Source organism: Papio anubis, chromosome 10 (genome assembly GCF_008728515.1).
Source record: "Papio anubis isolate 15944 chromosome 10, Panubis1.0, whole genome shotgun sequence".
NCBI classification, from domain to species: Eukaryota; Metazoa; Chordata; class Mammalia; order Primates; family Cercopithecidae; genus Papio; species Papio anubis.
In genome coordinates this window covers 33,591,735-33,612,629 of record NC_044985.1, presented here as the reverse complement: position 1 = coordinate 33,612,629, position 20,895 = coordinate 33,591,735, and positions in this window count along the sequence as shown.

The following is a 20,895-nucleotide window of genomic DNA, read 5'->3' as shown; positions in this document are numbered from 1 at the left end:
GATTATGATCAAAGACAAGCAAGTTGCAAAAGTTATAAAAACAAAGATGTACCTACCCACTCAACCCTTTTTAACCTATATTGATAGTTTAGAATTATATATCATCCCTTGGTTCATGAACTCAACTAACAAAGGTAGATTTACTTATCCACTTGTTAAATTTACCATTTTTCATCTCAGTTTATTGAAATGGAGATGAGAGAGAACAATTCATAGAACCATAAGTTGTCAGTTTTGTCTATAGCATAAGGAATACATAGAGTCTGTCCAGATTGTAGAGAAGTCTTAAAAGCAAGGCTCTGACTGGGTTCAATTCAGTAGGCAAAAATTGCTACTGTGAGTTTCTAAACAGAACTAATATTTGAAGGAAAATTCATCATTAATAAATATATCCACATATGTTAATTATGAGCAGGTGACCTGGGAATTAGAGCAACCAGGTAGGAAGGTGCTGCTGTATTCTTGATAAGCAGTGAAGAAGGACTGAAGTAAAGTAGTAATAGGGAGAAAAGAGTGAGTTTAGTTTTGATCATGTTGAGTTTGAAGTTGAGTCCACAGGTCATCTTTCAGGTGAAGCTCTGTTGCAGACAATCAGAAATGCAGGTCTAAGAGAGGTCATTACTGTGACATAGAATCTGGAGGCATTTTCCAAAAAGTGGTTTGTTAATTCATGTGAATAGATATGATCACTTAGAGAAAGACTATGGCTAGGGGAGAAACAAGAAGGACCAAAAAGAGAAGAAAGAGCTTCCCCATTTAGGAAGAAGAAAGAGGACCAAAGGGCAAATGTTAATAGTCACCAGAAGACCCAGAGGAGGACAAGGAATGTGCAGCATCACCAAATCCACCTGAAAATTCAAGGTGTGGGTGGTCATTGTGCATCACATGGCAGAGACAGTAATGACGTCAGAACTAGGATGAGGTCATTTGAGTTGCAGACCATGAGATATCGGTAACCAAGAGGGGAGTTTGAGCAGAATGTTGAGGTTGGGAGCCAAATCCCAGGGAGTGTGTGAGTGCTAAGGAGATGAAGACAGCAGATGCAGACTAAGATGTTTGTTACCAAAAGAAAACAAGAGAAGTGGTGTCTGGGGCAAGGAGTCCAGAGAAACACGTTTCTTTGATGTTTGTTCACTTATTTTTTTGTTTTAGTTAATGAGAACATGTCCATATTTGTCAGGTAAAAAGAAGAGTCCCATAGTTCTGGAGATACTTTTATTGACATAAAATGTAAAGGGAATAAGCAGGAGAGCAAGATCTCAGGAGAAGCAGAAAGGCATAGAGATTAAGGAGGCTAATAAGGAAGTAGAGTAATGCCCCTTTTCTAGGGACTAGAAGACAAGAGCAAAAAATGGGTGAAGATGATGGGAAATACTAGAGAGAAGAAAGTCCCTCACTCACAATGGTAGAGAAGGCTCAATTCACCTCTAGAGTCAGAGGTTGATGCCCAGGCTCAGAGAGCTCACAGAGCTTTGAGATGATTTAGAATCAAGACTCAGCAGAATGTGAGAAGTGTAAAAGAGACGGCAAAGCACTGTGCAGCAGCACAGAAGGCCCCATGACAGACCATGTATTTAACACACTTTCATTTAAGCTCTGGGATTTGCTTTGTGACTTAACTCTGTGGATTGTCAGCAGCCTGCAAACAAAAGAGAATAAAAACCCCCAAACTGACAAGGCAGAGCTATTAGCTTCTGTGTGCTGCTGTTTCCCAGTGTCCTTTTTAGCTGGTGGGAATAGCGGATGGTCAACGGGTCAGGGAAATCAAAAGTGATAGCAACAGTGTTGCTGAAATTCTTAGCCTTGAACTACCTCTGGATAAAGAGGTGAATGAGGTCCAACACACAGGACCTGATGGCCAAACACCGTTTCTGAATAATGGTAAGGGGAAGAGGTAGGTGCACATACGGTCAAGTCTCTGAACTTCATCCATTCTAGAAATACGGGGTTACCGGCACGAGAGAAATGTTTCATTTCTTATGGGGTAGACCGGCCTTTGATATTTGAACTAATCTGGGGAGCATTCCTCCATCTCACCTAAGACAGCTCAAGAGGACTGATGTGGCCTCCTGAGGTGTCCAGGAAGAAGCTTCCTCATTAAACACTGATTTTTGCTACTCTAAGACAGCTCAGGCACAAACACTAACTGTGTTGTTATTTAAGAGGCAAAGCTCCCTAGGACACTGGGAACCAGCATTCATATACCCAGTGAGAAGGATTTTTTGACCCTACAGGAAACTTATTTTGTTCTCTTTGTATGTCTGATTTGCAGCATTTTCTACAATATCCCTTGATTTGCAGCATTTTCTACAATATCTCTTTAAGTATGAGGGCTGTGATACATACTCCAATTAGATAAATCTTCCACCAATTAAAAAAAAAATCTTGTTTCATTAGTTTTGAGTTTGTTCTGTTGCCAATAATGTTTTGTTTTTCAGCTGAATAAACAATAAATCTAGGAGGCTATTTAGATGTGTAATGTTCCTGAAAGAAGCTTTTTAGGACATAGAAGACAAAGTTGCTTACTCCAACATTAAAAAGATAATGTAGCTGAGTGGAATTAACCCATTTAGGGATGCATTTCTTCCCAAGGGAAGCTGCAAAGTTATTCCTCACAAAGAGACTTCACTGCACCCACACAATTAAACACTGGGGATCAGATAACATGTGACTGAACAGCCTTCAGATAAATCCAATTACCACTTAAATTACCAAAGAAATGTGCTTTTTAGGGCAAATAACCTAAACACAATGACTTTTTTTGTGTAGAAAAAGTTATTGCATGTAAAAAATGCTGTATGAAAGGATGAAATTAGCCCAGTCTTCTCTCCCTCCCCACCCATTCTCTCTCTACCATATGGAGCAGGCTGTTGTTGGGAATCTTTTCTGGGGAAAAAAGTATGGCTGCCTTCCAAACGCAGCCCTCGGGGCATGGCATGGATCAAAGGCTACAGCAGAAATTGTGCAAACAACACAGGAGTCAGTGGGGTCCAGTCTCCTGCTCTGCAGGCATGAATGTTGACTGATCCTGAGGCCAGATGAAGCAGTTACAGCCCAGAACCTGCTGATGGCAGTTTTCTGATTGTAAGAATTTTGGAGAAAGAAAATTACCCAAAAGTATTTCAAAAGAAAAACCAGCAGTATATTACCGTGCCTGAAGGGAGACTGACCACATGACAGAGTTCTAATGATAAGGACTTTCCCTGTCTGCCTGGCCCACCGTTGGTCCCCAGTAATCACTGTTTGGTCCAACTTCACACCTTGGTTTATGCTGTTCTGTTTATCAAGGAGGGCCCTCTTCCCCAACTTTGGCTGCCTTCCCTGCCCACTTGCAATGCTCATTTCAGAGCTCAACATTTCCAAAGTACCTCCCTGGACAACTCCTCTCTGTTCTCTCTTCCCCTCTGGAACCTCCATGTCATTCATTGTCAGCCACTCATGTGTCCCATGTTTATTCCACAAAGCACTGTAACATCATTTCAAAGTGTGTATCTTGACTGCTTAATTGCATGACAGTTGTATCACAGACTTTGTCCCCATCCATTCAGATGCGGAATACTACTTTTAAAGTCACTAACTAGAGAATGGAAAATCTTCTGCATTAAGACCCATGCTTATATACAGGCCCACGGTGTAATAAGTGCCCTCCTTGATATGTGGATGAATCAATTCAACCTCAAACCCTGTGTGGTATAAAAAGGTACAGTAGAAGAGCCATGGAGAAACATGAGCCACTGCTCTCTTGCAAAGATTTGCATGTGGTTGCCCTAAAACTGAAGTCAGCTTTGTATGTAGCAGGACTTGGAAGGGTAGATGTTTGCTGGAGGTCCCCATGAGGTCAGAAACAGAAGCCTGAGGATATATTGAGACATTCTTTGAACAAGATTCACACTGGCCAAATGTTTGTTTTGTCTCAGCCTCATGTAGCATTGGCTGGACCACAACCCCATGTTCCTGCCTTGATTCCCAGAGGTATGGTGACCAGGCCTGTCGCTGCCCTGATGAATCTATGAGAAATAGAATATAGAAGTGTGGCACAGAAAAGATTTTTACTAGAAAGGGTAAATTCTTGATGTGGCATAAATTGCAGCCAACTCTTTGTTTTGGGCTTTTCTTACATGTCAGATTCCTCTGTGTTGACTACTGAGTCCTGAGTATGTCTTCACAACTAAGGGGGCTGTCCACTCACTCATATCCTCATTCACACATACTCCCTTTGCACTATCTATAGGTTTGATCTAGCAAACAGAAGCAAAAATGACCTTAACCAAGAGTTGGGTATCATCCACAATAATCTTTGAAACTGGATTCGTGGTTCTCAGCCAGCACAAGGTGACATACCTACTCTGGAGACCAAGTAAGTTCACTTGCTCCGACCCTCCATGGTCTTTAGCCTTGATCTGGGAAATTTGGTGTTGTGTTTCCAGTCACCAGGTACTGCCCACTGACCCAGGGAAACTCAAACCCAGAGAAGACAGGACATCAGAATAGATAATAACAGATTTTATTATAGGACCCAAAGTCCTTCACATGAGGGCTTCCGTGTGTTTGGAGAGTCTCTAAAAAGTCCTAACAGAGTGACACCACCAAACCTCTTACAAAATAGAAATCTTTTCAAAACTGGGGGAAATATTTCTTTCACCTCAGTTTATGGAAAGGCATCAAATACAAGAAAGCAACTTTCTCTTTAGGTATTCCTTCTTAGATTTTATTTTTAATGAAACATTTGGCTTCAAAACATACTTTCAAAGTCTAATGCCCCATAATGGCAATTACTATTTTAAAAAGCAAAGCTTTTATCCTCCAAAACCTAAAACCTTCAGACCTCACATGGCATTAGCCAGCTCTTCAAAGTATACTAAAATAAATCTTAAGAGCTTCTTATGTTTTATTTTGAATTGTATGTTGACTTGGAAACAGCAGAGAATTTTTGCCTGTCTCCTGAGGAATGGTTCTCAAGAGCAAAAAGTTCTCCATATGCAAGAACAAAAAAAGGAAAAACAGTACTCCATGCCCCGTAAGATTTGCAATTCAACCTATTTCTTGTCTGATGGGAATTCTTTGGTTCCGTCTTCCTCATGCAACCCCTAAAATGCCTAGCTGTCAGACAATGCCACTTTTGGCCTGTGCTCTGGAAGGCTCCATTCTGGCCCTCCTCCAGCCTGACCACTCCTCACAGAGCAAGAGAATATTACGACGTCTTTGGGTAGATGCCCACTCCACCCTTCTAGACTACTCTTAAGGCACTTTGAACTCCAGAATTTCATGCCCAATAGCTCAAGCCGTTTTTCTTTCTTTCTTTCTTTCTTTCTTTCTTTTTTTTGAGACAGAGTTTCACTCTTGTCACCCAGGCTGGAGTGCAATGGCATGATCTTGGCTCACTGCAACCTCCACCTCCCGAGTTCAAGTGATTCTCCTGCCTCAGCCTCCTGAGTAGCTGGGATTACAGGAGCCCAGCACCACACCCAGCTACTTTTTGTACTTTTAGTAGAGATGGGGTTTCACCATGTTGGCCAGGATGATCTCGAACTCCTGACCTCATGTGACCGACCCTCCTGGGCCTCCCAAAGTGCTGGGATTACAGGCGTGAGCCACCGCGCCCAGTCCTCAAGTCACTTCTGTGGTAGCATGATGCAGTCCTGTCTTGCGGGTCATCAAGTAGATATGCTCCATTAGAAGAATCAGTCTTGAAGAATGCCAGCAATTTTTAAGAGATAAAAAATTATTTTTAAATCATCTCTGCTCATTGTCATAGAGTTAATGGTATTTTAATACTTGGGAGGATCTTGGGGACCATTCGCTTCATCTCATCATTTTATGGTCTAGCTCTGTGATTAAGAGTAGAGGCCTGGCCTCAGGTGGAGTCTCAGCTATAACTGTTACAGGTCCACAGCTCCTTTTCTGAAACCTTTGTGGCAAGATACATTTTGAAGTTCAGAATTGGGGGCACATTAGGAAGCTATTATAATAGAGTACATACAACATATTAAAAAACCACGCCTCCAGTGGGGTCTGGAGCCACACCCCATAATCAAACTCTGTAATATCTCCGCAAGAAACACATTATTATTCACATTTTTGTGGCTGAAATGTGTCCTCTCAAAATTCCTATGTTGAAGTGCTAACCCCTACTACCTAGAATGTGGTTGGTTTTACAAACAGTCTTTAAAGAGGTGAGTCAAAATGAGAACATTATCATTGGCCCTAATTCAACATGACTACTGTCCTTATAAGAAGATGAAATTGGGGCACAGACAGGCAAGAGGGAAGACCAGGTAAAAACACAGGGAGAGGATGCCCATCTCCAAGCCAAGGAGAGACCTCAGAAGAAACCAACCCTTTCAACACATTGATCTCAGACTTCCAGCCTCCAGAAATGTGAGAAAATGAAGTTCTACTGTTTCAGCCTCCCAGTCTGTGATGCTTTGTTATGGCAGCTCCAGCAAACTAATGCACACACTAAGATGTTAAATAGCCTCATGTCGATTCAGGTCGGGTTCTATCCCCAAACATGTTATGAAAAAACTGTGTTAGCAGAGAACAAAGTGTTGGCCTGTACTGTCTGTGGATCATGGACAAATTACTTAACCCTGCCAAGAGCCTGGAATCACAAACCTTTTCCAAGAGCACACAGTAACCTGTAAGTCCCTTTCATCCTCCCAAAGCTCTGTTACAGCCTGGCTGCCCAAGTTTCTAGTTGCTCTATAAACAGGCTTCAGATGAATACAAAGTTGGCCAATGAAATAATTGCTGTTATACAAGGTCGCTTTGCAAGGAAATCCTGAATTAGCCTCCCACCAGATCCTCTAAGTTGGCTGAATGCTTCCGATTCTTTGAATGCTATAGCCTTATGACTCCTTCCATTGTAGCACCATTGAGGTAACTGACATTCTCCTGTCTCACTGCCCTACTAACATTTTTGTTTGATTTCTACAGCGCATCAAAAAGGTGGGAAGTGCAGAGTCACCTCCAAGGTTCTGTCAGGTAAAAGCCACATATGTGTCTATCTAAGGGAAAACTAAAGCATTTGTAAATAGTTTTATTTAACAACCAGCTGTCTTTACCACACTTTTCCAAATCTTTGATCAGGGCAGGCAGCCAGTAGCAAAATTTGACAGTTTATTATTCAGTAGTGAAAAAGCAGCTCCGTTTCTAAGCCATTTTACAGTAAGTGACATTTTTAGTTCCAAAATCCTTTCTTTGGCACCCACTGGCTTTGTTTCTTAAGTTTCTTGTGTTTTTCCTAAACTGAATGATCAGCCCCTTCATGAACTTCTACTTTGCATGTTCTTCACTAAGTGACAGAAAATCTTACTTTCAAAGACCAGCCTATTTCCTATTACACACTCATATGACAAAAAAGCAATACAAATAGTGACAGTGATGATAATGATGACAGAAGCTAGCACTTATGCTTCCTCAGACCAGACATTCTTACATATGTCACTTAATAATCAGCAGTCTGTTGTTGTTATCAAGCTCTTTTCATGGATGAGAATGCAGGGGTAAAGTATGTTGTCTAAGGTCACATGCTAACAAATGGGAGAAGTGGAACTTGAACCCAAGCAGCCTGGCTACAGAGTTCAGTCCAGGCTGTTACTCAACTACCCTGAACTCATTCAGCTGTTCACCATTTCCAGAGGCTAAACATGGATAATCATAATCCCAATGAGGTATATTACTCTCAGTGCAGGCAGACCTTTCAAATGTGCTATTTTGTTCTTACAGTAAACCGTGTTTATAATGTGGTTATTGCAAAGAGCACTGGGTCTCAAAATTTAAAACACCAAAGGTCTGGTTTCACTGTCTTGTGACCTTGGAAAATCACTTATATACCTAAAAAAAGTTAAAGTCAGAAAACTCAGGGGCATGGTTTTGGAGTGAACATAGACCCCTGCATCAGAGATCTGTTACAGTACATAAGCTCCACGCAAATCACCTAAGATCTATGTGGCAGAGGAAAATATCTGCGTGCCACCTACCCCCCAAATATATGCCCACAATCCTCATCACTGGGACCTGTGGATGTGACCTTGTGTGGAAAAAGGGTCTTTGCAGACGCAATGAAGGATCTCAAGATGAGGAAATCCTTCTAGGTTATCTGAGTAGGCCATAAATCTAAAAACAAGTGTTCCTATAACACACAAGGAGAGACCCACAGACGAGAGGAGGAAGCAATGTGACCATGGAGGAGGAGGCTGGAGTGCGACACAAGCCAAGGAAGGCTGACAGCTACCAGAAACTGGAAGAAACAAAGTATGCAATCTCCCTTGGAGCCTCTGGAGGGAGCACAGGCCTGCCAACACTCTAACTTCAGACTTCTGGGCTCCCAAACCGTGAGAGAATTCCTGTTCCGTCAAGTCACCTGGTTTGTGGTAAATTGTTACAGCAGCCACAGCAAACTCATATAACGGGCATTGTAAAAAATGACCTGACCATCAAAGGGTTGGCAGGGGCCACATGCAGTTTACTCTAACATCCACATAAGTATGAATATACCAATTTTACAAGAAAGAAAACGAAGTCTTAGAGAATGTATCCCTTCGGTTTACTTCAGAAGGGGAATATGAAAATCAAATTAGATAATACAAAACAGCTCTTTGAAAATTGTGAAATGCTATGTCATAAAAGCTAAGATGATCACGATGATGATTACAATCATGATGATGATTTTTATGATACAGGATGGGGAAAGCATGCTTTCATGGATCAAATCTTAGAGGCAATAGACAGAAAAATTACTAAACAATTATTTCTAGTTTCCAAAAAATATAATACAGTACAAATAATAATAAAATATAATTAAATCTTTTTGATGATTCAGAAGAGTGAGTCAGTTCCTCAGTTTGCATTATGATTGTTAATTATTATTGCCTTGGCAAAGCAATTTAAAGAGCTTTTCTCTTTTTAAAAAAATTTTAATTTCTATTTTTATTCTTTAAGTTCCAGGGCACATGTGCAAGATGTGCATGTTTGTTACATAGGTAAACGTGTGCCATGGTGGTTTGCTGCACCTAACAACCTATCACCTAGATATTAAACCCAGTATGCATTAGCTCTTTTCCCTAATGTTCTTCTCCCTTGCCCTTCCCCGACAGGCCTCAGTGAGTGTTGTTCCCCTCCCTGTGTCCATGTGTTCTTATTGTTCAGCTCCCACTTAAAAGTGAGAACATGTGGTGTTTGATTTTCTGTTCTTGCATTTGTTTGCTGAGGATGATGGCTTCCAGCTCCATCCACGTTCCTGCAAAGGACATGATCTCATTCCTTTTTATGGCTGCATAGTATTCCATGGTATATATATAGCACATTTTCTTTATCCAGTCTATCGTTGATGGGCATTTGGGTTGATTCCATGTCTTTGCTATTGTGAATAGTGATGCAATGAACATTCACATACATGTACCTTTGTAATAGAATGATTTATATTCTTTTGGGTATATACCCAATAATGGGATTGCTGGGTCAAATGGTAATTCTGGTTCTAACTCTTTGAGAAATCGTCACACTGGTTGAACTAATTTACATTCCCACCAACAGTGTAAAAGTGTTCTTATTTCTCTGTAATCTCACCAGCATCTGTTGTTTCTTGAGGTTTTTTTGTTTTGTTTTGTTTTGTTTTTTAGCTGAAGTCTTGCTCTTGTCACCCAGGCTGGAGTGCAATGGCATGATCTTGGCTCACTGCAACCTCCGCCTCCCAGGTTCAAGTGATTCTCCTGCCTCAGCCTCCTAGGTAGCTGAGATTACAGGCACCTGCCACCACGCCAGGCTAATTTTTGTATTTTTAGTAGAGACAGGGTTTACACCATGTTGGCCATGCTGTTCTCGAACTGCTGACCTCAGGCGATCCGCCTGCCTCAGCCTCCCAAAGTGCTGGGATTATAGGCGTGAGCCACCCCGCCCGGCTTTCTTGACTTTTTAATAATCACCATTCTGACTGGCCTGAGATGGTATCTCATTGCGGTTTTGATTTGCATTTCTCTAACGATCAGTGACGTTGAGCTTTTTTTCATATGTTTGTTGGTCACATGTATGTCATTTTTTGAGAAGTATCTGTTCATATCCTTTGCCCACTTTTTAATGGGGTTGTTTCTTTTCTTGTAAATTTGCTTAAGTTCCTTGTAGATTCTGGATATTATTAGACCTTAGATGGATAGATAGCAAAAATTTTCTCTCATTCTGTAGGTTGTCCATTTGCTCTGATGACACTTTTGTTTGCTCTGCAGAAGCTTAAAGAGCTTTTCATTAGGACTTGAAACTATTTATGGAGTGCCTCCAATGTGTCAAAAGTATAGAACCACCGCATCCGTAAGCATTACCTGACACAAAACAACTTTCAGTTTTCTTTTAATGCTCTCAATATGTGGTCAAAAAAAGGACAGAACCCAAATGTGCAATGCTGTTTCTGACAGCATTGGTATTCTTCCCTAATCTAACTGAAGAGTCCACTTTTCAAGCGTCATTAAATACAAAATTATAACAGTTCTTGGGAAGATGTTATTCCAGCACTTTATCCAACATAACACAGTCAAGAAGGAGTGAAGTCCACTCTTCTGAAACTTCCTTTAACCATTTAGACCTTTTTTTTTTTTTTTTTTTTTTTTTTGAGATGGAGTCTTGCTCTGTCTCCCAGGCTGGAGTGCAGTGGCACAGTTTCAGTTCACTGTAACCTCTGCTCCTGGGTTCAAGCCATTCTCCTGCCTCAACCTCCTGAGTAGTTGGGATTATAGGCATGCACCATCACACCCGGCTAATTTTTGTATTTTTAGTAGAGATGTTTCACCATGTTGGTCAGGCTGGTCTTCAACTCCCAACCTCATGATCTGCCCACCACAGCCTCCTAAAGTGCTGGGATTCACAGGCATGAGCCATCATGCCCAGCCTAGACCTTCTTAAACATTCTCACTCTAATCAGTGTTGAACAGCCATGCCATGAGTTCAGCTGTGCCCCAGTCTCCAGCACACTAGCCCCTCTCATATTTGAGTTTGTGACCTGTCAGTAGGACATAGCACAAGCTTGAAGGGAAAGGTAAAATGAAGACCATTGGTGAAACTAAAAGGAAAGTCACACCTAAAAGGATTGCTTGGAAAAGCACAGTGAAACAGAAAGTAAAGGACCTTTTCTAATTCTCATTGTCAAACTAGAAGACGGGCAAAGCAAAGTAGTAATGGAAACTTTGGTGCTCATTTGTAACTACTGCATCTTGTCATTACATTTCTGGACTTTTGTTCCTATCACTGTACTTGTCATATTGCTTATGACAATGGTTTGGTCTTCTCCATTAGATTGAGATTTCCTTGAAGGTAGTCTTATTTGTGTCTTCATTTTTACCAGAAGGTATGCTTTCTGTAAATATTTCTTTATTGAGTGAGTGAGTGAGTGAGTGAGTGAGTGAGTGAATGAATGAATGAATGAATGAAGTGAGTGCTATGTAAAAGCACTGAAGAAGGGCACCTAACAATAACTCAGCTAATAAGGGCAATAGGCAGAGGTGATGTTGCCTGAACTAAAGCTCAAAGGTTAATAACAATAGTAACTAATTGAGAATTTATTTCTTAGGCATGACTCTAAGTATTTTGTATTTATGATCTCAATCTTCATTACAACTTATGAGATAGGCACAATTATTATCTCTTTCTACGGCGGTGAAGACAAAGAGATGTTGAGTGAATTATGCATTCCAAAACAGCTGGTCTGGCTTCAGCTTCTGCCCCTTTAACCACTGGGTTACATTCTCAGAGCCAACAGTTTCTGAGCATGTGTGATATGCCAGCTCCTATTCAATGTGTTCCAAGTATATGTATTACCTAATTTAATTCTCACAACAATAGAAGTTGGGGGTGATATCCCAGTCAAGGGACATCATTAAGCAAAGACACGGAAATTGCAGAGGTGTAGGAATGCTACCAAGTACTGAGAGTTACAAGCCATGTGGTGTTCTGAATGTGAAAGCCCAAGACAGGAAAAAAGCTGTTTGCAAAAAACATGAAAAGGTCAGGAAAAAGGTCATCCACAAGGCTAGATGATGTCCTAGAGAGATACACAAAAGGAACTTGGACTGTGTCCTGTCCACAGTGGGGAATGACAGAAGGGTAGGAGGGTGAAATGGCTAGACTTGCAGTGGTGAAGAAGAGAATCAATGAGGAAATTACTGTGGCACCCAATTAAGAAATGATAAAGACTGCTACTACAACAATCATAACAGCAGACAGATGGGAGGCAGCATGGCCAGTCGGGTAACTGATTGGATGGAAAGGGAAGGGCTGAGAATAAATCCCCAGCTATTATCCTGGAGAATGGGTGGTTGATGGTGGAGTCACCCGGTACAGTGAGCTTCCCAGTAGGAGGCCAGGAGAGCCAGCACAGGTGTCAAATGAATGTGAGTGAATACGTGAGTGAATGAATTTTCATTTCTGTTTGTATAAAATTACTAAGCAGTAAGTCAGGAAGTTCCATAGATATGGTTTATTTGGATCTTGACAAACTTTCAAAGCCTCTAAGTCAGACCATATCTGAAGATTCTCACAGAGTTCTAGGGAATACTCACTAACGAAGCCCATTCAGAAGAGGATGACTAGGATGCTGGAGGACGATACGAAGATCATATAACTGTGCGTACTTAAGACAGAGCATGCAAAACATAAGGAAGACAAAAGGGCCACCTTCAAAATAGAGGCGGGGGCCATTCTCAATTTCTCTGGCACATGTCGCTCTGTCCTTCTCATTCATAGGCAAAATACCAGACTGACTAGTAATATATTACAACCCAGACTGAGCCATATTTCCTGGAAGGTAACAACACTGTAGTGTTAAGGGTTACTGCTCATATAGGGCTTGTCATTCCTCATGCCTGCCTGCCATCAAAACTGAAAGTTCCTCATAAGCAGATGCAAGAAAACCAGCTCTGGCTTCTTTCTCTGCATTCCGTGATGGCTTTCCAGCAGCATCCTGCCCTAAGCAGTAAAACAACCAGCACCATCGTGCCCTCCAGCACTGCTGCCCCAGTTCTCCTTCCTTGCTCAAGTTCTGCCATTCTCTCCTCCTCTCTCTTTTGTTCACTACTTGTAAGATTTGGATTTGGGGCTTGGGAGAGGGTGAGGTCTCCTTATGCCTTTGGGCCAAATTACTAGAACTTTCCAATAGTGTTTTGGCAAGAAGCAAAGCTAATAATAAAGCAGCTCACTGTTCTATTTTCTTATATTTATCTCCTGAAGACTTTACAGGGAGGAGAGCTGACTGGTCCAGTCCAAGGCTGGACTGGGGTATTCCTGAAATCCCGAGGCCAAAGTCTATCCAATGACACCTCAATCCTGGCATTGTTTCCAACTCAAATACTTCAATGACACTTCTATAAAAGAGAAAGAAAACAGACAATGAAGCTTTAGCAGACAGAGTGAGAATATTTGAGTGGATATAGGGGGGCAAAATTTACTCATTGTGAGGCAAAACTTTCTACAAATCACAACTTTTATTGTAAAAAATAATCACTCCAAATATGGCTTCCAGCCATCAGAAACGCTACCATGGATGTTGAAGAGCAAGGATTGACAAAGCACTGGATTAGCAGTTAGAGGCATAAGCATCAGACTCAGTTTTGCCAATAATTAGCTTCATGAATCACATCATATCCCTGCTTTTTGGTGCTTGACGACCACAAAGAAACCTTTGGTTCTGCATTCTGCAGTGCATCTAAGATTTGCCTGACACAGGACGCAGTCAGGGACTTTTAACTAAAAGGGGCATATTTTGTTCATTTTTCGAAAAATTATCCTCCTAAATAATCCTTCCTTCAAACACTGTCCCCTTGCTCACTTTTCCTTTTTAATTTTCTTTTTCTTTGCTTGTTTGTTTCTGGAAGCTAAAGACCTAGAGATGCCTTTGACCCTCCAACAGCCACATTCCAAACAAATGTAAGAATAAATAGCCGTTGAGGAGTATTTCCTGTAGTTTCCTCTGAGCAGGGGTAATACATCTAGTTTAAATGGTTTTAATTTTGTTTCTGTCATTCATATATGTTTTAATCCAGGAATGAACATAAACTGGTGGACATTTTCTTTTCCCTATGTGACTACAGCTCAAGATATATGTTTTTTTATAGGTTGTAATGTTATGCATAGGAAATATTTACAGTATTCTTTTCATTGAATTCTAAACTCTCATTTCCAGAATTTTTAATGTCATATGCTTCTTCAGAAGACAGGAATAAACAACCTTGTAATACATGATGGTTCAATACAGTTGAAAGGGCTCTAGGCTATTTATAGCAATTAGGCCATAAAGAGGGAAACAGGCCATATGTACATTTATTATGTCAGTAAAATATAACATATGGAAATAAATTCTGACAAAGATGGTGGAAATATTTGGGTGTCATGTTTTATTATGCACAACTAGAGTTAATGAATAGAATTTGCCGCAGTGCCTTCCTTTTGTACCTGGGAGAGTCAAATTGTCATAATTAGGGACAGAGATACATTTGTCCTTGTCTCACCTTCCTTAGTCTCCCATTCCTTCATGATAATTCTCAAGGGATGCAGAGCATCACATCTCACTCAAACTTTGGTATGCAGTCTGAGATACCAAAAAAAGCTTCCAAGGGTCTCCCCTAAGTCAACAGAAGCAAACCCGATTCCTGGGGACTGGGTGTCCAGCTATTATGTCAGCAGCAACAACACCACTTATTTGCAGCTACTGATTCACCTGGCAGAGTAGTGCCCAAGCACTATGGCCCTATACAGTGACAGGAGCTTTGCTTCTCCTGTGCGCATAGCATCATGCCAGGTATTATGAAAAAAGAAAGAGAGGGCTTCCAAAGAATTGGAAGATGTGGACCATGAGAGAGTTAAAATGTGATTGAGAGGCAGAACATGCACACATGAAATAATTATAGGATAACCAAAAATTGTGTTATTTATAATCTCTCACTGAATTGTAAGGAGAGGATGCTGAGAACCATTGAGTGCAATAAAATCTTTACTCTTATAATAATGGCCTTTGACAAATGTAGCATTAAGTAGCGGGTAGGAACAGTTAAAGGAGAACGGTAGTGCTTTGTGAGAAGGGGAGATGGGAAAGCAGTAGGACAGATGCAGGGAGACAGGCTAGAGCCAGCAAGGCTGGGTGCATCAGGAAGGAGCACTTGAGGAGAAGGGACCTTAGGGTAAGAGAGACAGGAAATAAGACAAAGAGGATGGGCTGGTGGGACTGAAGGAATCTCTTTGTGCAATGTAAAACCCACCTCCTTCTCTGCTATGTGACTATTGGTATAATTTTCATTTCTCAAAAATGCTTGGAGGAGTAGGTTTCCTTTGGAGGAATTACAAAGACTTTGCTAACCATATAGATTTGTTCTCTAGTCTACAATGACTTATAAGAAAGCAATAAGTTAACAAATGCTCAAATTCCACCTGCCCATTCAAATTACAACCCAGTCCAATAATATACAGCTTACACTAGGTTCTCTTTCCTCTGAGTAACTGTATTGTTTCATTTATACCTTTATTGTGGTTCTCATCTCTACTACCTGGGCACACAGGTGTGTTTAATCTTTCATTCTAAGCTGTACATTTATTGAAGACATAATGTGTCTGAGGCATCTTAGTAACTTCACCTTCACTAATATAGGGCTTGAATGTAGTAAATATTTGCTGAATGACCAAGTAAACTTATGAATATTGAAATAATATACTGTACATGACCTACATAAATACTGAAGGAACTTTGGGTACGTACGTGAACAGGCTGGAAAAGCATTTAGGCAGAAGTAACTTTTGAGCTGGTTCATAAATAAAATGGCGGCCTCAGATCAGTGTGGCACATGGCCAGTGTTCTAGGAAAGAAAAATGGTCTTGCTGGAAACAGCACTGAGTACCATGATATAAGAATGTAGCTCTGTATTTATATAAAAAAAACTCTACTCTTCTATCATGCACAGAAAAAGAACTGCGCTGTACTCTTGGTTGAAACAGGATACTGTGTGATGAGGATAGGGAATACAAATGTCACTACTTTGTAATAAGAAACAATTTTACACACATACATATGTAATATTTTTGGGACAGAAGTAAAACATATACTGAAAAAATGGGTCACAAACATTATGCATTATTCATTTCTCATGGATTTTTCTTTACTCCATGAGTAGCTGGGGGCATTTAAAACAGCAAAATCGAGACCTACGCAGGGTAAACAAATTATTTCCTGGATCAGACCAGTTCATTAGAAAGCCACTCATCTGTACAGTCAACAAATACTTATTGAATCTCCAAAGCATGTAAGGCACTGTGCTAAGCCATTTGGGAAATGCAGACAAGCATAAAACAAGAAGAGCTCTGTCCTCACAGAAATTACAGTATATTTGGAAGATCAGAATTGTATGCAGATATAACAAATAAAAAGTTTCTGTAATGTCTGTTACATGTGAATCCAAGCAAACCATTTTGAAAGGATTCAGAAAAGGGTCTAATAATTATTCTGTTTAAGCACTTCATGGAAAAGGCAGCATTTGGTTTAGGATTTGAAGGAGGGTAGAGATTTCAAAGGGGCACTCCAGATCAGTAGCAAACTTTAGTAAAAATATACAGGAGTGCAGAAGCTTTTTAGCTTAGTGTAATCCCGTTTATTTTTGCTTTTGTTGCCTGGGTTTTTGAGGTCCTATCCAAAAAATCCTTGCCCAAACCAATGAAGTATTACCCCTGTGTTTTCTTCTAGTGTTTTTATAGTTTATGATCTTACATTTAAGTCTTTCATCCATTTTGAGTTGATTTTTGTGTAAGGAGAGAGATAAGGGTCTAGTTTCATTCTTCTGCATGTGGATATACAGTTTTCTCAGCACCATTTATTAAAGACTTGTCTTTTCCCCAGTGTGTATTCTTGGTACCTTTGTCAAAAGTTGATTGGCTGTAAATGCATGGATTTCTAGACTCTCTATTCTATGATCTATGTTTCTATTCTTTTGCCAACACCAGACTGCTTTGGTTACCCTAGCTTTATAGTATATTTTGAAGTCCGGAAGTGTAATGCCTGATGCCTTTAGCTTTTCTCATTCTGCTCAAGATTACTTTAGTTATTTGGAGTCTGTTGTGTGCCACACAAATATTAGAATTGTTTGTTCTATTTCTGTGAAGAATGTCATTGGTGTTTTGGTAGGGATTAGGAAATAATCAACAAAGCAAAGAGAACCTACAGAATGAGAGATTCTCTCATTCTGTAAACTATGCATCTGACAAGGGATTAATATCCAGGGTATGTAAGGAACTCAATAGCAAATACATAAGTAAAGAAATAATCCAATTAAAAATAGGCAAAATATCTGAATAGTCATTTATTAAAAGAAGACATACAGTCAGCAGGTATATAACAAAATGCTCAACATCACTAATCATCAGGGAAATTCAAATCAAAACCACAATGAGATGTTACCTCTCCTCAGTAAAAATGTTTGTTATCAAAAAGGCAAAAAATATATACAAATGCTGGCGAAGATGAAGAGAAAAGAGAGTTTTTATACACTGTTGGTAGGAATGTAAAGTAGTACAGTTATTATGGAATACAGTACGGCGATTCCTCAAAAATTGAAAATAGAACTACCATATAACCTAGCAATTCTACTCCTGGGCATATATCCAAAAGAACTGAAATAAGTTAAGTCAAAAAGATAACTGCACTCCCATTTATTGTAGCATTATGAATAATAGCCAAGAGATATAATCAATCTAAGTGTCTACTAACAGATGAATGAATAAAGAAAATGTATAGATACACACACGATGAAATACTATTCTGCTATAAATAGAAGAAAATCTTGTCATTTGCAGCAACATGGATGAACCTGGAGGATATAATGTAAATGAAATAAACCAGGTCCAGAAAGACAAATGTGCATGATCTCCCTCATATGTGAAATCTAATAAAGTTGATCTCATAGAAGTAGTGAATAGAGTAGTGGTTACCAGAGGCTGGGAAGGGAAGGGAGGAGGGGAAGATGGATAGAGACTGGCCAATGAGTACAAAGTTACAGTTAAATAGGAAGAATGAATTCGGGTATTCTATTGCACAGTAGGGTGGCTATAGCTAATAACAATATATTGTATATTTCAATATAGCTAGGAAGGAGGATCTTGAAAGCTATCACCACAAAGAAATGATGAAGATTTAAGGTGACTGACATGCCACCTACCCCGATTTAATCATTATACGATGTATACATATATTGAAACCTCACGCCGTATCCCATAAACATGTACAATTATGTGTTAGTTATAACCAAAAAAAAAAAGCAAAATAATTTAAAAGATTAAAAACAAAAGTACGCAGTGGCATATAGTTTTTTGTTTGTTTGTTTGTTTGTTTTTCCTGATGCACCAACTATTCCAAATTCCAGATTCACTGAAATGGAAGGTAAAAATGAAAACCAGAAAACAAAACAGAAAAAGAACAGTGGTTTTGGTCTAGATTGCATAAGGGATTTCTCTGCTAGTCTCAAGGCCTGTTTAATGCACAAAATTTTTCCAACAGCTCAGGCAGTAATAGAGATTTTCCCATGACTAGAATTTACCTGCGTTATTGAAAACAGCTGTTTGGTTTCTCTTGGGTAACTTCCCAATCTATTACCTTGCAGTAAGGATTGTTTTCAGTTTTAAAAAAATCCAAAACCACACAAAATTAGGTATTATGATATATTCCTTGAAGATTTTGATATTATCTTTTAGATATTTAAAAGCAATGAAATTCCATTTAGCTACATCAAGTTAATTTATTCTGAAAATAGCATAATCCTATAGCATTTACAGCAGCAAAAACAGAACCTCTGAAGTTGATAAATGAAGTCTAGAGTATCAGCCATAATTTACATCTGCAGGTTGTAACTACAGTAATGAAGCCCTTTAGGATTATTAAAATGCATTTTGTATAGTGTATTTATTACTTGGCATTTCTTATTTATGGTTCACAGAAAGATGAAGCTAAGTGAAATAAAACACAAACTAAACTTTTGCTAGAATAATGAGGTTCTATTCCCTGTCTTAGTCAAATACATTTTTATTAGGTTTTAAGTGGTTGTGTTGGTTTGATTCTTGGGAGCAATGCTTTTCACTTTACCTATCTTGGACACTTCTTAAACAAACTAATTTAGCATAAAGAAAACATTGTATGTAGACCTTGGAGTCAAACTAAGTTATTTAAAACACCTGATGGGAAAAGTTTTATTTGCTATGAAATCACAAACAGTAAATGATTTCAAGCTTTTCTGATAGAATTATTATTGACTATGCTAGGGCTAGTTGGCTTATTGGTCTGGCATTGTCTCAATAATTAAGAACTCCCCTCACTTAAGTCAGAATGATGCCTCAGAGAAAAGACACATGATCCTTCCAGCCAAGTCACTAAATCATTACCATTTCCCTCCTACAAAGGATAGCAGAATCCCCATTATAATTTTTCTACTCTGAGAAAAATTTTCTCCCTGAAAGTAGAAAGATATACAGGATGTGCCCTCTTTAAGTGCTTCATCTACTGATGACATGGCCTTGAGGAAAACAAAAGTATGATTATCCATGCACAACCTCTGACTAAATCATTTCCTCTCTAACATGTTTCCTCAAGCCTCACCACCTTGGAATGGAAGAGAAACAAGGGAAAGTTTTATTCAGCTCATTTAGTTATTTCTCTTACTGATAAGACCTCAGAATGTGCAAAACTTCCCCACCTCCATGTCAATTCCTGGCTCTTGCAGAAAACTCCTTGGAATGCTTGCTTGGAAAAGTCATGTCCCTCATGGCGTGGTTGCTCCGATGCTTTGTGGTCCGGGTGGCTTCCCTGTGCCATCGTCACATTCACAGAAGTGGAACGCACTCTGGAGTCTGTCTGTCAAGACCCTCACTCCAGCGCTGTGACCACGGGCATAATTTTAAACTTTTCTGTGCCTCAGGTTTCCCATCTGATAAATGGGTACAAATATAACAACTACTTCAAATGCTTGTCATGATAGTTACATAAGATCACTTATATGGAGCTGTAATAAATGTGAGTTGTTAATCTCATTGTCTTATATGGTCCCTACTTCCCATGCAGGCATTAGCCCAAGCTAAGTCAGGGAGAATTCCACTTACTTGACACAATAACTCTACTCAAAATTTTCCTTCCCTAGTGGTCACCAGCTTTGGACCCAACTTGTGTTTCATGAATTCCCCCATCTTTCGTTTTTCCAACAGGAGGGTAAATTCTTTGTTTCCTAAAAGAACCCTGACACACCGTCCTGCCAACTCGAGGCCTGTTTACTTGGCTCAAGCTCCCACACTGCAAGTCCCCATCATGCTGCACAGAAACCATCCCTACTTCAGGAAAGAATTCTGAGCAATGAAGTGTCCAGTCCGAGAATGGGCCTCACAAAGGTGGCAGAGCACTGCAAGTGGCTCAGTGCGTGCACTCTCCAGGCAGGTGGTGGCTGGCTACTGCCACTTACCAGCAGGAATCTTGAGCAAGTTACTTAACCTCCCTGGGCCTCAGTTTCTCCATCTCCAAATATGGAAAGTGATGACAGTTATACCAGTCTCATAGGGTTGTCATGACTACAAGAGAGGTTAATAGGTTTATGTGCTTACAATAGTACCCAGCAAGTCTTTCTAGAGCTCAATATAAAATGTTAGCTCTGATTCACTGTTGTCTTTGTCATAAAACACAATTCCAAATACATAAACTTAGAAGTTAGGACAGGGTTTGAATCCCAGGAATCCCGCTTCTCAACTCTGTCATCTTAGGTGATGAAGATGATGATAACTATCATTTATTGACTTACCAGACACTTTAGTATATTATGTATACATTTCATGTATATTATCTAATTTGTATTTCACAACCATCCTATAATTTAAGTATCGTTAATACACTCATTCTACAGA